We start from the raw sequence: 19,814 nt of genomic DNA, 5'->3' as shown, positions 1-19,814 counted from the left end.
TTCTGTAGCATATTCGAAGAAGATAAATTTATTAGGATACTCATTTTTAGATACATGAAATTACGAAAGAAAGTTTCATAATGTTAAGTGAGCAAGAATTGATGTAAGCTCATACTCAGTAACTTGAAATCTATGTCAACAACATGCTGTAATACTTTAGGTTTATATTAATTTAAAGAATTTTATTTTTTGTTCAAAATACAGGCAAAATCTCGATTAATTTTTTGATCATAGTCACAAACATGCCATACTTTTTCATTACTCTAATATAACCAGGTGAACATATATTGTTCACTATTGCCACTTATCTACGAATATCACGACAGCACACTCTATCTCGAAGATTAAAATAAAGTATTAAGTTACTTTTTGTTACCGCATAACCACCACACCGTGCAGTGCGCCAAAACAATAAACTAGTAAATTTATTTCACAGCTAATTATACGCCAAGTCGCTTTAGGCAAGGCAAAAATTGCACCAGATTGGTGTTTTATTGCTGCTAGTCTGTGAAACGGTAATTAAATTATTACTGCTAAGTCAAAAAATAGTATTCCAAATAGTATACCAAAACAAAATCGTTGGATGTTTACATGAAAAAGCTAGTAAAAATATTTAGAAGTGGGTGGAGGATCAACACAAGTAGAGCTGTCTGCACATTCGGACTATAAAGCGGCCCCTTCTAATTGGTTAAATCCTGGTAATTTATTGGAAACTATTTTCGGTCTCAAATCCCAAAGCTTTAACACAACCATCAAATAATATTAGCTAGCTGTATTAAAATAATACTTTAATCTCGTGACAGCTTCACCCTTATCTACTTTCAAGAGCAGTATGGCTCTTCAGAAATTCATTCATAATTAAAATAAAGTGACAACTATTTGGTTAAATGATTTTCTGTGTTTTGGCTTGCTTTTTCATCGACCGAACCATTTCAAGGATAATAAATGTTTTATTACATTTGTCAGATCAGATTTGCTTTACAAGTTTTAAATCCTATTTCTCTGTACGATCGGATTATCACTAAAATCTGTGGAATAGTAAAAAAACAGACAGATTATAGCTTAAATGTAAAATCCTTAATCCTTCGGCATTGCAGTTTCATATTTTTGAGTCAATGCTTTGTTGATCAAGGACGTCAATGTCGTCTTAGCGTATCTGAGAAGAGGACCGCTGAATAAAAATCAGAGGGGTTGTGCACAAGACATGACCGCATAGGTGACGTAGGACTACGTAAGTCTATTTGTAGCGATAGTAGGATGTATCAATGTATTTAATAATACAATTCTTCATGTATACATGCTACATGCGTTGTACGTAGTGTTTATCAAAGTAGGAACAGTGTATACAGTTAATGACAAGAAAATATAATAATTCTTTAATAGTTGTGTGGTCCTTAAAAGAACCGATTGTTTGATTATCATAACTCCAGCTTGCAATAAACTTGCACTAACGCACTTAACGTAATTTTTTTTTCGGTAAACGGCTTGTTCCAACGAACCAGCCGGAAAGCCACAGCAGCTATGCGATAGACGAAGCTGTTCGTGTATAGTCATGAGTCATGATGAAATTACAGTCCAGGTGGCCAGCTGCAAGCGACGTGGGATAAATCTTTTTGTCGTCGTGAGCAGCACTTCCGCAGTTAATTATTCCATCACGGCAGCCAGCTCCAGCTTCAATAGTTTCCTTTCCTCAGTAGCCAATGAATACGACTGACTGAGAACTGCAGACGTGCACGACACGAGCGTGACTTTCGCTTGCCCTTGATACTTTCTCCTTTGTCGCGTCCAGAGACATGCCAGTAAGATGTTGGCAGTAGCTCAGCTAGCGTTTGAGTAATGCTGTTCGCCGGCTTACCTCGTGTTATGTACTAGAGCTAGCGACAAGAATTGGTCCCGCCTATTTTTCGTGGTCCGTCATTCTATCATCTACGTTGAATAAAATGGAGCATTTCAATTTCTATCTACACAAAAGAGCAAAGTTACCAGTGAGCCGTTCGCTTTTGCTGCCAAAGGAAAATTCCGCTACGTATTATTACTGTAGCATTGCTGATGAATAAATTTGTGTTGCTAAGGAAAACCGAGTGAAAAGCCCTAAGTTCCCTAGGTTTCATCGTTTACCGAAAACCGTTCTTTTAAGAACGAACAAATTCTTAAAACTATTTAATTTTATTAAACCCATGGTTTTATGCATTATGACGCTTGACTGAACACCTTTACTTGGAGCTGGTGTATTTGTTGGCTGCTTTGGTACCTTCCGAGACGGCCAACTCAACCAGCAGCAACAAGCGAACAGAAGCGCGAGAGGTGATCGGTTAAAATTATTTGATAAGAAGTGAACAATTAGAATCAATCGAATTAAAAGCAGTGAGCGAAAATTCCTTAAATCTTCATGAACATATATTTCGTCCTCAAAAGAACGGTTTGTCGACGTGATATGTTAGAAATTTAACCCTTCTTTTCTGTCTTCTTGGGTAGTAACAAAACAGTTTTGATGTTCGGAAAGACACTTCTCTGAGCAGTGGTGACACCGGACAGCAATTTGTTCAACTCTTCGTCGTTGCGTATGGCCGCAAGTGACGATAATTCTGGTCGTTTTGTTGTCGCGAGCAGCATATTTCCTGCCAATTCCAGAACTTCAGCAGCCAGATATTCCATCACGGCAGCGAAACTAGATCTCCGGCTCCAACACACGCTCAGCATACTTTCCTTTTCTCAGCAGCCGATGAATACGACCGAACGTGAACTGCAGACGTGCATGACTCGAGCGTGACTTTCGTTTGCCTTTGATGCTTTCTTTTTTGTTGTGTCCAAACATGCCAGTAGCTCAGCTAGCATTTGAATAATGCTGTTCGCCGACTTACCTCGTGTTATAACCAGAGCAAGCGACAAGAATCGGTCCCGCCTATTTTTCGTGGTCCTTCATTCTATCATCTACGTTGAATAAAATGCAGCATTTCAATTACAGTCTGAACAAAAGAGCAAAGTTACCAGTGAGCCGTTCGCCTTTTGCTGCCAAAGAAAAATTACGTATGCCCATAAACCAACAGCAGTAGTAGTTTCGCAGCTGGAATTTTGGATTTATCCGCACGCAGGCGGGCAGAGTTTGTGGTGACGAGAAGACCAATCTGCAGCTGGCTGTCCGTATCGACGGAGAAATGAACAAACTTTTCTTCGGAGTTACTAGAGGTGTTTTGCTAAACATTCAAGCTGGTGTATTGCCCAAGAAAAGTGAGAAGAATACTGATATTTCTAACAGTTGTATCAATTACCAGACACCGTCCTTTTAAGGATGAAAACATGCTTTTATGAAGATATAAAAGAAATTATTCCAACCAATCAAAAAGCGACAATTTCTAGTACGACAGAGTTAGAGTTATTTCCAATTTTACAATGACACGCAATGAAAACCAATAGTCTTCTATGTTTTCAATATTTTGCAAATCGATTTTCCGATCAATTGGTGTAAATATCTTGGAAATCTATTGAAAATTGGCTGAATTATAAGCCGAAGCGTGAAAACACGTTTCCATTTTGATGACGTCATTTCCAACAAGTCATTTCCGCGAAGCGAGAATTCTGGTAAAACATAGGTTGATGATTTTCAATTTTTCAATAGTTCAAGAACCCATACTTTTCTTCATTTGGGCCAATTCTTAGAAGATTTTCCAATCGATTGGTGTAAGAATATTGAAAATCGTTCGGGAAACCACTAAGCTGTTAGCGTTCAAACGATAAACCACTTTTAGAGAATGATTTTTTGGAATGACACACTATGCCAGCTACCATCCCAAATGAGTGATTTCCTGAAGTTCTGAAATGGTTGCACATCCATCGACATTGCGATATCGCTAGCCATGTTTGCTCTAGTGTACTTTGGACAACGTTATTTCCTCCTTCAGCAAACGTGTTTGATGTTTTTCAGCTAATAGAACCAGCAAGATGATAATGTAAACTGCGCAATTGTCCTGTACACAAACACTTTGACTGCGAAATCCATCTTAACGAACGTAACCAGTAGCAAAAGTTCGCTCTTCACATGAATATTCATAACCCTGACAATTATCGCCTTCAAACGCAGAATGTACACAAAACTTTTCAAACTCATAAAAGAAGGCCGCTGAGGTCGTTTGCGGACGAATGTTAACCGTTTTGCATAATAATAAAAACCAGTAAAACTGTCCATCGTGAAGAACGCTGCCATGTTGGCTATCCCATTGCGAGAAAAATACTGCTAGCATGACGCGTCCTACGCAAGACCCAATAGAGGCGAGCCATCAGTGACGCCGAGAAGGAAAATGCCTTGCCAGACAAAGGAAATGCTCCGTGCCACCATAAAATAAAAACCGGTGTGCCAGGGATGATGGAGGCGAAATGGTTCTATTAGATGATAATAAATATCAAACAGATCGTAAAAGTGCGTTTTATGTGCGTGAAACGTACAGCTCTGTTCCGTTCAAATGTGGCCGTCTGCCGGCTCGGATTGGCCTTCACCGTTGTGCTGGCCACTGGCAGAGGCTGGCTGCATCGGTGCTGTTGGATGTTTGTTGATTTTTGGTTTCCCTAATGGACCACAGAATTTCACCACCCAGGCTTTCCCAAAAGAGTGCATATAAATATGTACACGTCTATTGCATATCACACACGATCGCCTTCTTTTCTTTCCCATGCTTGCACCCATGCTGACGATGCCTTCACGGAATCAGAATCGTATGTATACGTATTTTGATATGCAATAAATTGAAACCGATGTTGCTGTTCTGTTGGTGCTGCTGCTGCTGCTATCTTCAACCCGTTCTTCTGCTTTTGCCCGTGCACTGTTTTCCAAGATTGTTCCTCGCAGTCGTAATGCTGTTCTACTGAATGTGTCGTATTTATTTATGTGAGTTCGGAACGGTGTTCCTCCTGCTGGGTATGTTCGATTTCCATCCAGCATGAATATTTCATGCTGATTTTATTAGAATAGAAAACGTGTTCGATTATTTCCTCTATGATTGAAACATATTTTTCAAGTTATTTACTGTTTGCCATAATCATTCCGGGAAGCAGTCAACTAATTGAACAATTCGAATAACTTCCACAGCACATCCCTACAGCATCAAGTGTGTCCATTTCCCGAAACGTGCTGGTTTCCGAACCCCCAAAGCAAAGAAAGGAAAGGGCCTCGCGTGCATGCAGTTTATTCGAAGCATGTCGTGGTTAATGTTCGTTTCGAACTATTAGGTACTTAGTCCACCCGCCTAGAAATGCACGATTTATTTATGTAGAAACGGGCAAAGTGTATGTATGTATGTTGTAGCGTGAGGTACAACATCTACGCCATCGGAGATTTATTCTTTCCAAGTGCTGGAAAGCGAACAGTTTTAGACCGACGATGCGATGTACTGGCTTGGCTAGATGTTGCAGCATACATACATACATATAGGAAATTTGTTGGAAGGAAAGGGGATGCGGAATGCGAAACATGTTTACACGCGCTCGAGTGAATATGAACGAGCATGCATTGGATGCATTGCATAGAAGATCGGTATCTACTCTCGGTGCAGGTTAACCAGTTATGAGTTATGCGCGAACTGTTATTGATGATGGAAAGAAAAAAGAAAAAAAAACTAATCAGACCTACAGCAGCGCTAACTTCGCTAATTATGAATACCGATGAACATTGCTCGGAAATTAATAAACTTTATGCATTTGAATAATGCAAGGTTTTTGTGCTGGAATTGAAAGAGTACCTGTGTGTTTGTTTCCAATGATCATTTAATCAATGGCCTCCATTTATAGAGCACACGCAGTCCGAGGGCTTCGAAATGGTTGGAATTTATTAATTCCATTCAGCTGAAACAGCTTTTAATGCCATTATGATTCCGCTAGAGATGCAATAGCTTATGTGTGCTGTTCCACAATTAATCCAGAATTTAATTCGAAGCAAAGGGCAAAGTTCATCAATCAATTTGAACTTTAATATTTTTTCCTAAAATAAAACTATGCTCGAAACATAATAAAATGGTTCAAGTTGAATTGTGAGACAATAAGAAATCAAGCTGATTTAATAGTCATTTTTGATGTAATGTGACGTGATGTGAATAATTTAATTCTTGCTAGAACAAAAGGCTATATTTTCAGTGACCAACACGGATTTATGCCTGGTCGATCCGTAAGCACGAACCTACCAACCTGTCGGGTGTTCTTCAAGGCAGCGACGTGGGACCTCTTCTGATTTTACTGTTTTTTAACGATATTGCTTTGCTGCTTGGAGTTGAATGCCAGCTGATGTATGCTTATGACTAGAAATTACATTCGGTAGTTCATTCCATAGATGATGATTGCATCCGACTTCAGTAGCTCTAGGATGTGTTTGTTGATTGGTGATAGGAAAAATTGGCTTGTAATGTTACTTACTTTATTTCCTTTAGAAGCGACAGTCCGTTATCGATCTTGCGCCGAAAGGATTATGGTCCTCCAGTACTGTCCTCCTAAACTGCCGTTCTCCAATTTCCTTAAACACAAGTTGAACGTGTACATCGCATATCCATCGGGTGCAGAGTCTGCCTCGAAGCCTAGGGCATCTTCCTGGTTTTTTGTTGTAAACAGTTTTGGCTACTCTTTCGTCGGGCAGTCTGGTCGCGTGCCCAACCCACCGTAGCCTGTCACATCGTACTACCTTCACTGTATCAGCTTTTTGTATACATGATATAGCCAATGTTGCGAATACCGCACACAAGCGTTCTCGTTCTAACGAAGACACCGGCATGAGCATCTGTGACCAGTGAGCAGTGACGAGTTTTTGCGAGTGTGTATTTAGCTATCAGCCATGGTCGTCGCTCTCGCTCGCAATTGCAACCCAAGCTGTTGATACCGAACGCTCATGAGGACACGCACTCTTCCCCATGTGTAAGACAGTGATGTAAAACAAAGCATAAATAAAGAAATGAAACAAAATTTGAATTCATACATCCTACTCACGCTCGCGGCTCATGACCTGTTGGTTTCGTGAGCGGGCTGTGCAGAAGGGCACTATGAGGTTATGCGCCCGCGAGTGTGTCGTTAGCAGAATCAATGCACCAAGCACCAGCGGTTGTTTGTCGTACGCTTGCATCAGTGGAGTAAGCGTTGGATGCTATATTTCTCACACTCGCTCGTGTACGAGTTGGTATTGTGGTTCATACGTCTGCGCCACACTTCATTTTCCATTTTGCCACCAAGTATAGATTGCATAGTTTTACGCTCAAAAATCCTCAAAAGATCTTCGTCGACACGCTTCCTTTAGCGTTCATGATTCATGTTCGTAGAGGGCCGCCGGGAGGATTAGTGTTCTGTAGAGCGCCAGTTTTGTGCGAATTTGCAAATTGCGGGTCTTCAGCTGGCTACGTAATCTGTAGAAAGTCCGATTCGCAGCTGCAATTCGTCATTTTGCTTCGCAGCTTACGTCGTTATCACAGGTCACGAGCGTACCAACGTTTGTGGTTTTCTCCACTACTTCATATCGTTCTCTCTCTAGCGCCACCTCGGCACTTCCACGTTTTCTGCCGGCAGCCATGTATTTCGCTTTAGGCTTTGGCTGTGCAAGTGGTCTTAATCTCACTGCTTTCCATTTAAAAAAGCCTCTTCCACCACTTTATGGTTGATTACGATGATATCGACGACATGCACAAAGCCAAGAAGTAAGATTTCGTTATGATAGTTTCGTTCCTTTCCACATTTGTTCTTCCTAATGCACCTTCTTCAGTCCATTAAACATCGCGAAAACAAATGAGGTATCACCCACTATTCCGACGCATTATTTTTTACGAATCTAGCGTCGCACGAGTCAGCGTAACTAAGTAGTATCGTTGGTAAAGCATGTTGTAGCGTTATATGTTACAGCTAATTTACTTTGACTGAATCGTATGCCGCCTTAAAATCCACAAAGAGATGATGAGTCTGCAAGTTGAACTCCCGGAACTTTTCTAGTAACTGACGCAGGGTAAACATCTGATCCGTCGTGGAGTGACCCTCACGAGAACCAGCTTGGTACTCACCGGCGAAGGACTCCGCTAACGGTCTCAGTTTACAGAACAGGATACGGAAGAGCACCTTATAGGCATAATTAAGTAACATAATGCCTCGATGGTTTTTACCCAAGTGTCCGTTTTTAAAAATATGGAAAACGAGGCCATTCAACTACACCTTCGGTATTTATTTTCCCGTTCAGATCCTGACAATGATGCGGCGAAGTGCTTATTCATACTGCCACTCGCGCTCCACTTTTAGCAGTTTAACCAGGATACCGTCCTTCCGAGCGGCCTTACCGTTTTATAGCTTACTGATTGCCTTCACAACCTCCTGCAATATTGGTGGTTCCACAGCTTGGCCATCGCTCACAATTCTTATTCTTTTCCTGCTGATCTCCGTGTTGTTTACCTCTCCAATCAAGAGTGTCCGGAAGTGCCCCTTCCACCTGGCTGCTACCGCCGTTTTGTTCATAAGTAGGTTGCCAGCACTATAATTGCACATCATAAGCATCGCACAAAATTCCTGCATCTCTCCGTTTTGTAAAAACTCCATGTGTCGTTACTAGCGAATCGCTCCTCTACCCCGGTCAGCGAGCACGTGCTCCTCGTACTCACGTTTTTTTAGTTGGTGGATTCTTTTTTCCGTAGCCCTAGTGTTTCTATGCCTTTCTCTGTTCTGACGTATAGCCACATTGAGCATGCGACTTCTGGCCTAGTTCTACTCTGGCATTCGGAATCAAATCAGCTGTTACATTTGTTACGCTTGCGTTTGCGTTTCGCTACTGGCTTGCATAAAATTTCCGAAGTCGGATGGTGTTCAGCTGGTGGCTGCTAATTTTCGAAAAGAAACCGATTTTCTGTCAACCGCGCACCTATAGAAGCAAAAATTCACCAGTGAAGCGCAATAGTCGCCTCGATTCTGCATTCCGATCAGAAACGTCCCGATCGACGTGTGTTATAGCATACGATGTATTCCGATCGAAGAGCAATTTCTTATCGGATCCGGCTCCGATCGGTATGTAGAATGGAGGCGAGTGTTGCTGGAAATCGTAGCAAACGTCGAAACTATCAGGTTTTTCGCGTAACTAGATTTATTAGAATTTTTCTCATGTTTTACTTTTCTTTGACTCTGTCGCGGTTCAACGTAAACTTTTTAGTAACGTTCTAGAGCTTTTGGTGAGAAGAATGACAAACTGGATGACACTGGAAAATTTCGATATGAGGCCAAAAATATACTGCGTCATTCAATGGCAGGTGGTACTCCAGCCCACACTCTCTCTGTTGGTACTCAAGTGTTTTTGCCATTAAACTACCGACGCACTCCAGTCTTGTGTATGTGTATGGAATGGTTAAGACTCACAGAATAGTCACAGACTCAGAACGGTCACTTTATTAGAATTTGCTTACCGTAGCGTGTTGATATAAAACAAACTAAGTAGAAATTTAAGGCGTGAAAATCGGCCATATTCGATCTTTTTGTGTAATTAGTCAACGCCTAGGATAAGGTTTCTTATTATAAACTGCAGTTGAAATTAAAACAATCTTTGAAACACTTTTCGTTGCCGTAGTAAGTTTTGAAAGGGAACCGCCAAAATAAAATGAAGAAGATTACGAAGTAACGTGCCACGCCCTGTTATACGTTCTTATAATTCAGACAACGCAATAGTTTAGCATAATTATTTGTGAAATAAGGGAAGTTTTTCCTGCCAATTTGTGTCAACAAAGGCACCAGTTTCTTTTTTGAAAAAAAAAATTGTCATAGCTCTGTTTGATTTTGTTTTTCTTTTATTTACCTATAGACACAGTCCATGCCAAGCCCACTCATTTTTTAAAATCATATATTTCGCAACATGACCGTATCGCGGCACTCGTATGTTTCTTCGAATGTTGAGTATAAAACTGTACAAATGTGAAAACCTTACAGTATAAAACCCTACAAATATAAGTTACTCCGTAACATGCATAACAGAGGGTGTTCGCTTTTCTTGTGAAGAATCAATCACTGTTAAGAGGCTTTCAACGGGGTAATATAGAATCCAGTATGAATAAAGAAGAGAATTTAGTCAGAGTAAAATTGGTTGATATGGAACAGGTATAATACTGCTAAGATTCAATCCCACGACCACTCGCTTGTTAAAGCAGACCTAGTGGTTACAGAACCCGATGGAATCGTAAACACTCAAGTCTAGTTTTACACGAGGAATACGTTTAAAAACAGCGTTAATTCGAAAAATGTTGTAAAAAACCGCGTTAATTCAAAAATCGTCGTAAAATAAACTGTGTTAATTCAAAATTCATCGCAAGAAACCCGTGTTAATTCAAAAATCGTGAAAATACACTGTGTAAAAAAAGACTTCAGGGTAGAAAAGACGATAAAGTTAATAAGATGTTCTTCCCGCGACGTCAACTTTGTAGAAATATTCATTCGTAGCTGGGATTCAAGTGACTATCTCTATCCGTTCCAAAATTTGACAGTCATACAATTGTCTTGGGTGTACTAGTCAGCATAGCATAGTTTGGTTTAATTGTCTTGGGTATACTAGTCAGTACATATAAAGCGCAAACTTTACCTTGTATGATTCCTTCTACGGATTGTATGTGATCAGGAGCAGCACCAGAAAGTTTCTCAAGCTATAGACGTTCTGGAACAACAGAAAAAAAATCACAAATCACTAGAGGCTCAAGCACACTAACAATCTCTCTTCATCGTTGAGCTTAAAAAATGAAAACAAGGAACAGCAGCAAAAAAAGCTGTGCAATATTTTTCTTCTTATCACAGAAATGCTCTTTTTGCTGGTAAACAGGTTCAAAACGTACAATCCCCTAGGTTGAAAGTTTCTCACTAAAACCAGTGGGAATTCTCACTTCCTTTGTTTGGTTTGTTATTTTTCCATCTTGTATAAAGCATGTTGTGTCACTTTTCGTTATAGAATACAACTCAAGAAGACTATCGTTTCATCTCCCATGAGATGGTCACAATCCAATTTCCCATGTGTTCGGTTAGTGCACAATAAAAGTTCTCATTTTACAAACTCATTTTCGCGCTTGCCCGTTCAAATTCTGTTGTCATCTTCGTAAAAAAAACACATCCCAGCTTAATTCGACAACAATCGGCTTACAATCACTGTTGGTTGAAAAGCATAAAATTTCTGATTGCTTCAGCTTCTGATTATGCATAATTCTTTGGAAGCGGTCAAGCCGGAGCGGAGGATATCCTGTTCTGGGAAGAGTCCCATTTATGCTCAATTTAGAATCTTTTATTGGCTTTATTGCACTCAATTAAAACGATACACTCTGGCAGTCGCTTTGAACTTTCTTCATTCTTGGTTTCGCTTTGTTTCTCACATTTTCTGTTTATCACTGTTCTGCCCATCGTCTCGTTCGAACACGCAGTTAGCACCGGAACGCTTGCTAGCTTGCTAGCAGCCACTTTTCGATTATATTCACCAATTATATCAATTGAGCGCAGTTTACTCTTCACGCCTCCTCTACCCAATTACCATCAGTGCTTATTACTTTCAATTACGACTCAGCAATTTTGAATCTTTCCCGTCCTCTCCCTGCTAACCGTAAAATGATTTGTGCTTCCTTGAACTCTCGTTGTCGTGTTCCGTCAAACCAGTTTAACGCGACAGCAAACCAAATTTGATACAACTCCACCGAACCTTCTAAACCGGCCACAACCCTGCGCGGCCCTTAAGGGAGGATATTGCAGATTCCTTTTTCCAGCTCCCACGCTCACAATTTCAATTGGCGAAATTAGCCTTCTTCTCTTGGCACCAAGCGAGAAAAAAATGGCTATTGGAATGTACTAGGAAACCACCCACCGGATCTAATCCAGGAAAACGTCGTCGTCTGGACTGGAGAATGTGAATTCAAAAGACAAATGCTACGGGAGGATGGGATAAAACTTTAAATCTCACTCACTGTTGAAAACACAGACACTTATCGCGGAGCACGAATCCGGCGTGCTAGATCAGGTCGATGGCTCACACTATTATGAGCCACGGAGTCTGGCCAATGATCGTCAGCAGCGGGTTTGTTTTAATGAGCGTTTGCTCTTATACTCTTCTCCATCGCTTCGGCAGCAGCAGCAGCAAGCATACACACTCGCCAATTCTCTCACCGAAACCGAACCGAATCGATACGCCATCAGCACAGCACAGCACAGCACGACAGCAGTCAGCAGCAGACCCCACGGCCAAGGAAGTGTCGATGCTTTCTCCGGTAGGTATGTTTTCGCTCTAGGAAAGTTTCGCCGTTTTCGTTTTACTCTTCGTCGAGCCATATTTGGCAGAGTCGAATCCCCGCCCGCATTGATGGGTCTTTCTTCTCTCCCGGAGTCGTTTCGACGATGAATGGATGGATGGTGTAATCCGTGGTCAAGGTTATTCTTCTTTTCCAGGCCGGTGGAACGGTACAATATTTTGATTGAATATTTAAAGTCATCAGTTTTAAGGTTTAAACACACATGATTGATGTTTAGGCATTCGAAAGTAGTTTACGACGACTGGCTTGTTATACCAACATCGTACCTAGAACTGGAAGAACTAGAATTTAGACTTGAAACTGGACTAGATATTAGAGTTCCTATGGGACTTGACATAGAGCATTAAATTAGACTTGAATTAGTTTAATTTAGGATTGAAGCTTTATTTCAAATTGAACTGGAAACTGGACTTAAAACTGGTTCTAAATTTGGAGTAATTTGGACTGGAACTTTTACTTGGAATTAGACATGCATATCGAACTTTAATAAGAATTTGAAGTTTTTATTGGAAATTTGACTTCAAATTGAAATTGAACTTGTGATTAAACTAGGATCGGATGTGAAATTTTTCTTAAAATTGAATTTGAAATTGGAATTAAAATTGGGCATAAGTTAGATTTAAATTGGACTTATATTGGATTAGATTGAAACCACATTGAAAATTAAACTTGTAATCGGAATTCAAATTGTACTAGAAATCGGGCAATCAGAGTTTAAATTTGACTTAAAATTGAACTTAATTTTGGATTTAAATTAGACCTGAAATTAAACTTAGAATCGGACATGTAATTGGACCTGAAATTAAACATGACGTTGGCCATTAAATGAAATTTGGATTTGGACATTGACACAAAATTAGACATGAAGTTTTACTTGAAATTATAATTGACGTATTTCGCCTTACTCTCTCACGTTTTACCTCTTTTCTGTTCTTTTTTATTCTCTTTTCGAGTCCCACTTTTTTCACTTTTTGTTTCGTTTTTTCTTCTTTTCTATACCGTTTTCTTGCTTTTGCTCCCACTTTTTTTTTTCTTTTTTTCCGCTTTTCTATGCTTTCTATTTCATTCTTTCGTTTCCTGTCCAATTTTTTTTTCTTATTTTCAGTCCATTTTTCCTCTAGTTTCTCACTTATTATTTTGTTGTAATGTTTCCCATTTTCGGTCTTTCGTCTCCGCACTTTAAATTTTTGTTTCCAGTTTTCGTCTTTTTCTAAAAGTAGAGTCTCGTTTATCGACTTCGTCTTTTCCAATTTTCCTCTTTTAGATACCTCCATTTTTCTTCTTTTCTGTCCTGTTTAATTTATTTTCCACTTTCTTTTTTCTGTTTGCTCTTCGAGTTTTATCTTCCGTTTGTCGTCTGTCTCTCTCCTGCTTCACCTTTTACGTAGGTTAGTTTTTCTTGTTCTTCCTTACTTCTTTTTCTGTCACATTTTCTCATCCTATCCCCATTTCCCACTTGCATTTTGTCCCGTTTTTCTCCTTTAGGATCTCGTTTGACCCATTTTTTAGTCTACCGGGTTCTTAATCAGTTTTCTTTTCTCTACCTATCTATTCTTCTCTTTTCTTTTGGTTTCTCTTGCTTCCGTTCCCTTTTCGCTTGTCTCGTTTTCCTTTTTTCTGTTACTTTTTTATCTTTTTCTGTCTCGTCTTTCCTTTATTTGCTTTGTTTTCTTCCATTTCTCTCTCGTCTTTCTTTTTTCTGCCGGTTGTTTCCTCTTTCTCTTCTATTCCAGTCCCATTTCTCACCCTTTTCAGTCATGATTTTCCTTTTCTTTTTCTCTTTTTTGTTCTTTATCGTCATTTTTCCTCCGTTTTCCTCTGTTTTAAGCCCATTTTTCCTCTTTTCCAGTCTCGTTTCGTTTTTGGTTTCTGTTCCTTTGCTGACTCCTTCATCTGCTCCGTTTTCCCTCTTATGTACTATTTTCCTCCTTTTTTGTTTCTATTTTTCATTTTGTTCTGTTGTGTCTTCCGTTTTTTTTTTTCTATCCACTCCTCTTTTCCTGATTTCGTTTCTTTCTCCTTTACTATCCTGGTTCTTTATTTTTTTCTGTCCAGTTTGTTTTCATTTTCCGCGTTGTATTTATCGTTTTTGCTTCTTTTCTCTGAATTTTAGGTCGTAGTAGCTCGTCTTGAAAAAAGGGGAAAACGGAGAGGAACACGAGGGAAACGTGACAAAAACTGAACAAGCGGTCTGGTACAAGAAGAAAAATGTGAGAAAGAAAGACAAAATGAAATCGCGTATAAAAGAGAAAGACGAAAGAAAAATCGAAACACGTGGGAGGGTTGGGCAGGGGGCGTAAGAAACAGGAAGCAAAAAAGTGGAAAAGTAAAAGAAGAAAACAGGAGAAAATGCGAAAACGAGACAACAAAAGAAAGGAACTAAAAAGAGAAAGAACGGAAAAGAAAAGAAGAAAAATGGAAGAAATAAATAGATTGAAAAACGATAAAAAAATGAAGAAATAAGAATGAAAATAATGACAAACTGGATAGAAAAGCAGAAAGAACGAAACAAAGAAAATAAAAAAGATATGGGAAAAGAGAAAAAAAGAATATTTGGGCGTATAAAAATTGAAAAAGAAGAAAATGGAGAGAAAAAATGGAAACGAAGGGCGAATGGGATATTCTTATTCTTATTCTTATTCTTATTCTTATTCTTATTCTTATTCTTATTCTTATTCTTATTCTTATTCTTATTCTTATTCTTATTCTTATTCTTATTCTTATTCTTATTCTTATTCTTATTCTTATTCTTATTCTTATTCTTATTCTTATTCTTATTCTTATTCTTATTCTTATTCTTATTCTTATTCTTATTCTTATTCTTATTCTTATTCTTATTCTTATTCTTATTCTTATTCTTATTCTTATTCTTATTCTTATTCTTATTCTTATTCTTATTCTTATTCTTATTCTTATTCTTATTCTTATTCTTATTCTTATTCTTATTCTTATTCTTATTCTTATTCTTATTCTTATTCTTATTCTTATTCTTATTCTTATTCTTATTCTTATTCTTATTCTTATTCTTATTCTTATTCTTATTCTTATTCTTATTCTTATTCTTATTCTTATTCTTATTCTTATTCTTATTCTTATTCTTATTCTTATTCTTATTCTTATTCTTATTCTTATTCTTATTCTTATTCTTATTCTTATTCTTATTCTTATTCTTATTCTTATTCTTATTCTTATTCTTATTCTTATTCTTATTCTTATTCTTATTCTTATTCTTATTCTTATTCTTATTCTTATTCTTATTCTTATTCTTATTCTTATTCTTATTCTTATTCTTATTCTTATTCTTATTCTTATTCTTATTCTTATTCTTATTCTTATTCTTATTCTTATTCTTATTCTTATTCTTATTCTTATTCTTATTCTTATTCTTATTCTTATTCTTATTCTTATTCTTATTCTTATTCTTATTCTTATTCTTATTCTTATTCTTATTCTTATTCTTATTCTTATTCTTATTCTTATTCTTATTCTTATTCTTATTCTTATTCTTATTCTTATTCTTATTCTTATTCTTATTAATACCAACACAGCCATAATAAAGGATTCCTGGAAATAATTTTAAATTATTTCTAATTATAGAAACATTTCAAATTATTTTCTTGTCTGTATTAACATTTGCAAAATATCTGAGATATATTGCAAATGTTTAATCGGCCAGGCCAACTGTGAAGCATTGCCGCAAAGACGATTATAAGAAATAAATCTTGTGTGAATAAGTTATTCATACATAGATGCATTTCAAAATCAACAGGGGAAGAAGAAACGGGGACGTCTCGTACCAGCCGTTTCTGATTAACTGTAAATTTATTTCGTTGGGAGTATCTTTGCTAATAAAGGTTAAGTGATACTCCGAACCCTCGGGGATGAACTTATGGCATTTCGACCAAAAGTCCGGCTGCTGTTGGCCAAGGTTATAGCGCCTCATTTCGCTCAAAAACGAAGGACGAATGGGATAAAACAAAAAGTAGAATGTGCCAGAAAAGGAGGAAAAATAGGACATAAGAGGAAGGATGGAACAGACGAAAATAGGAACATAGAAAATGAGACACAAACACAGACACAGGCGGGACAAAAAACAGGAAGCGAACGAGGAAAAGAGGAGAATACAAGTCTGAAAATGGTGAAAAACAAAGGCAAAAAGACGAAAAACGGAGTAGAATAAAAGAAAATAAGAATATCACGACTCATCAGGAAAAAAATAGGAAACTGCCCAGGAAATAAAGAGAAAGAGGTAACTGTGGACAGAAAAATTGAGAGCGAGAGAGGGAGAGAGAGATGACAAAACACCGATAGAGGAAATGTGGAAAACAAGAAAAAAGGCTAAACGGGTTACAAAAGAAGGAAGCAGGACTCAAAGTGAACATGGGATGGGGAAATTGGACACAAAAAGAAAAAAAGAAGAACAGGAAAAAAAGTTAAAAAAAGGTAAACTGGAAAGACAAAAACTATAAATGGTAAATGGTAAAAGGGAAAACCAGTGAGAAAAGGGGAAAAAGGGATCCAAAACAGAATAACACTACAGAACAGAAAGAAGGAAAACGGAACAAATGAAGACGAAAGTGAGGAGCATAGTTAGAAAAATATGAAAACTAAAACGAAAAAAGGAAAAGGGAGAAAAGAGAGGAAAGAAAATTACAAAAAATTATCGAAAAACAAGACTGAAAATAAGAAAAATGGGACGAAGTAAAACGGAGCAATTTGGGGCGAACCAACCAACGCTTGAAAGCCCCATCAAATAGTAAATAAATAAATAAATAAACGGAACAATGAAACAGAAAACATGCGACAGAACAAAAGAAAAACGACAGCAAAAGAAGAACGAAAAAGAAGAAAAGTGAGAGTAAAAATTAAGTAAACAGAACAAAAAGAAAACAAAGGTAAAAAACTTCAAATTTTCTTTTAAGCCCAATTTAAGCTTGACTGCAAGTAAAACATCTAGTCTAGATTTAAGTCCTTTTTCCAGTTCAATTTGAAATAATGCCTCAGTGACTAATTAATTATAATTCAAGTCCAATGTAATGCCAGGGCATTGAAGTAGGCATCAAGTCCGATTTTAAATCTAATTGCACCCGTTTTCAACCCCATCTTACGATTACTTCCCAACGATTTTCCAGGCCAAAAGATTCTTCTGAAAGGTCGGGTGCCGGGCACGTTAATGAATAAGGTTGTACATTTCTATCAACATGTCGCGGTTAGCCCACTGTAAACTGCTACGTGAATTGCTCGCCCAATTCTATTGCTGCTGCTTTTAATCAAGATTAACCCTAGGGATTATTACTCCGGAATGTTCGTCCGTGCGTTCTCCAGGAGATTTATTTGACACAACCGAAGCAAAAGCGATTCCTTTCTCTCTAATTTCGATGTACGTCTCTTACGACGGAGCATAAGCTTCGCTTCTCTCGACGAAATATACAAATGATGACGACGATGATGATGCCGATGATGACGATTATTTCTCCGGTTCTGACTCTCCTCGATGCTGCTGATTATTATGCTGCACGGTTTGAAAGTGCCTGCCTGTTTGGTTCGCTTGACTGATACTGCCTTGCCTGGAGGACAGGGAACATGGTACGATATAGCCAGCATACTTTCCCAATGTTGCTGCAGAGCAGAGCAGTGCAGAGCAAAGCAGAGCGGTTATCGGAATCGGAACGAATGGGATCAGAAGTTGTTCCCGTAATCTCGTCTCACATCTCCTTTTGTTGTTTTTTTGCTCCCTCAAACCCACATATGAGGACGGGATTGTGTAAGTGCGCCAAGTAAAATATACTGGCGGCTGGTTGGCACCTTGCAGACCAGGTTCACATGAGATGTCATGTATTTACTGCTGTTTCGTTGGTCCTGCTTAGGACATCATCCCGCTAGCTTTGGGTCGGCAATCGCTGAAAAGAGTGAAAAGGAGTTGCTTTCCATTATTTTGAATCGGATGAACAGCATGGAGCGAGATAAAAAAAAACGTTGTTTTTTATCAGGCACGATAAGTGACGGCAGTTCAACTCGTTGCGAGAAACTTGTATGTTGGTTTTATGGAGTGAGATATGCTGACGTAAGTCGGTAGTTGCGGTGGCGGGTACATACATACGTAATAAGTAGCTGAATCTTTATGCTCATGAATGAATGTGGTCTGTTTGCTCCTGCCGTCGTGTTTGAATCCATGGACGCTTTTCGCTTTAGGGAAAGATTAGTGTAATGCGCCTACAGAAGTGTTAACATAGCTTAAAGGACTGTAGTTGACCTACGTTGACCCTTTCTTTCGAGTTGTTTGTATATCGGAATGAGTATTAACAAACACTGTCACGAATGGAACATACTTCGTATCGATTTGGACGAAAAACAAGTTGAACAAAATTTAATCAGCACAGAAGAAAAGTACAAAAACAAAACCAATAAGTTAAGCACGTTGTGAGATTTTCCAGTAAACCTTGAACCGGAATGGAGAGGTATTTCGCACCCGCATTTTTGTTTGGCTGGTGAAAGTTGTAAACAATGGTGTGAATCTGCTTGTAATCTTACCCGAAGGAGGTTCTGGGTTTGATTGCGCAACGGTCGATAAATTTTATTCACAGTGTAGAATGCTGGAATTTGTTTGCCCGGTCACTAAAAAGTGGGTTGAACATGGAAATCAAGGTTAAAAATGGGATGTTTATTTTCATTTCGCTGCTAGTTACCTACTTAAAGAAAATTTCCCGGTGCTGGCTAGTGCCAGGTGTCTTCGCAGTAAATTGGTGGCCGAAACAAACATTCTTAGATATTAGTAGCTTTGGTACTGTACAAAATACTGGTTTGTATGCTACTTGATTTATGCCGATTATCCCGGTCCGTTTTTAAAATATTTGCTTCCTGTACCCGTAACAAGGGATGGCTTGCAAAGCTTGCACCAACCCCTTGTGTCGCTGGAGGGTCATCATTACAGTACTGTTTAGCATCCCACACATACACAAGGACGATGATTTCCTCTTCCCTGTCAGCATACGACCTTAGTTTTCACCGGGGTTGGTTACCCGATTACCACTAAGGTTGCTCGTATGTCAGCTGGTATAATGAGGAGGTACGGATAGAAGTTGCGGATAGAAGAACCGTTAAGGGGTTTGCTTTGCGCATTTTCCAGCCGTTAATCAACCGTTTCATTTTCGTTAATAAAACATAGTAGAACAGTAACTTTTGACAAAATTGCGGCATACCTCCAGCCGAGATTTATTCGGACAACGGCACGAATTTTCAGAGTGCCGCCAAACTGCTAAACGAACAATATGACCAGCTAGCTATTACGTTTTACGTTACTTTACGTTAGCGCTCCACACATGGGCGGACCGTGGAAGCGGATGGTGTACTCAGTTAAGGCAGCTGTAGAGATGGCGTGCAATAACAATCGTAATCTGAACGACAACGATGCATTGGAAACGTTTGTGGTGGAGGCAGAGGCAATCGTAAGCAAGCGACTGCTGACATGTTTACTAATTGCATTGGAGGAGTGTAAAGCCCTGCTTTATTGAATCATCGATTAATTCCAATTTTCAGCAACATTAAACTGTAAACAAA

At 38.7% G+C, this 19,814-nt stretch overlaps 1 protein-coding gene across 2 annotated transcripts in view; it reads right to left on the bottom strand.

The window, feature by feature from the left end:
• LOC128738791 (protein FAM133A) overlaps positions 1-12,012 on the bottom strand; it is a 157,566-nt gene extending 145,554 nt beyond the window's left edge. Inside the window, exons 1-2 of one of the 2 annotated variants that reach the window (XM_053834173.1) lie at positions 11,916-12,012; positions 10,559-10,630 (exon numbers count right to left, since the gene is read on the bottom strand). The gene's annotated coding sequence lies outside the window, so the exon portion shown is untranslated. Of the gene's footprint in view, positions 1-10,558; positions 10,631-11,815 lie in introns of both variants that reach the window. The other variant, XM_053834174.1, reaches the window with a different exon arrangement.
• Between the last annotated feature and the right edge of the window lie 7,802 nt (positions 12,013-19,814).

The sequence above is a fragment of the Sabethes cyaneus genome, chromosome 2 (assembly GCF_943734655.1).
Source record: "Sabethes cyaneus chromosome 2, idSabCyanKW18_F2, whole genome shotgun sequence".
NCBI classification, from domain to species: domain Eukaryota; kingdom Metazoa; phylum Arthropoda; class Insecta; order Diptera; family Culicidae; genus Sabethes; species Sabethes cyaneus.
The sequence above is the reverse complement of the archived record's forward strand: the minus strand, read 5'-3'. Positions and strand labels throughout refer to the sequence as shown.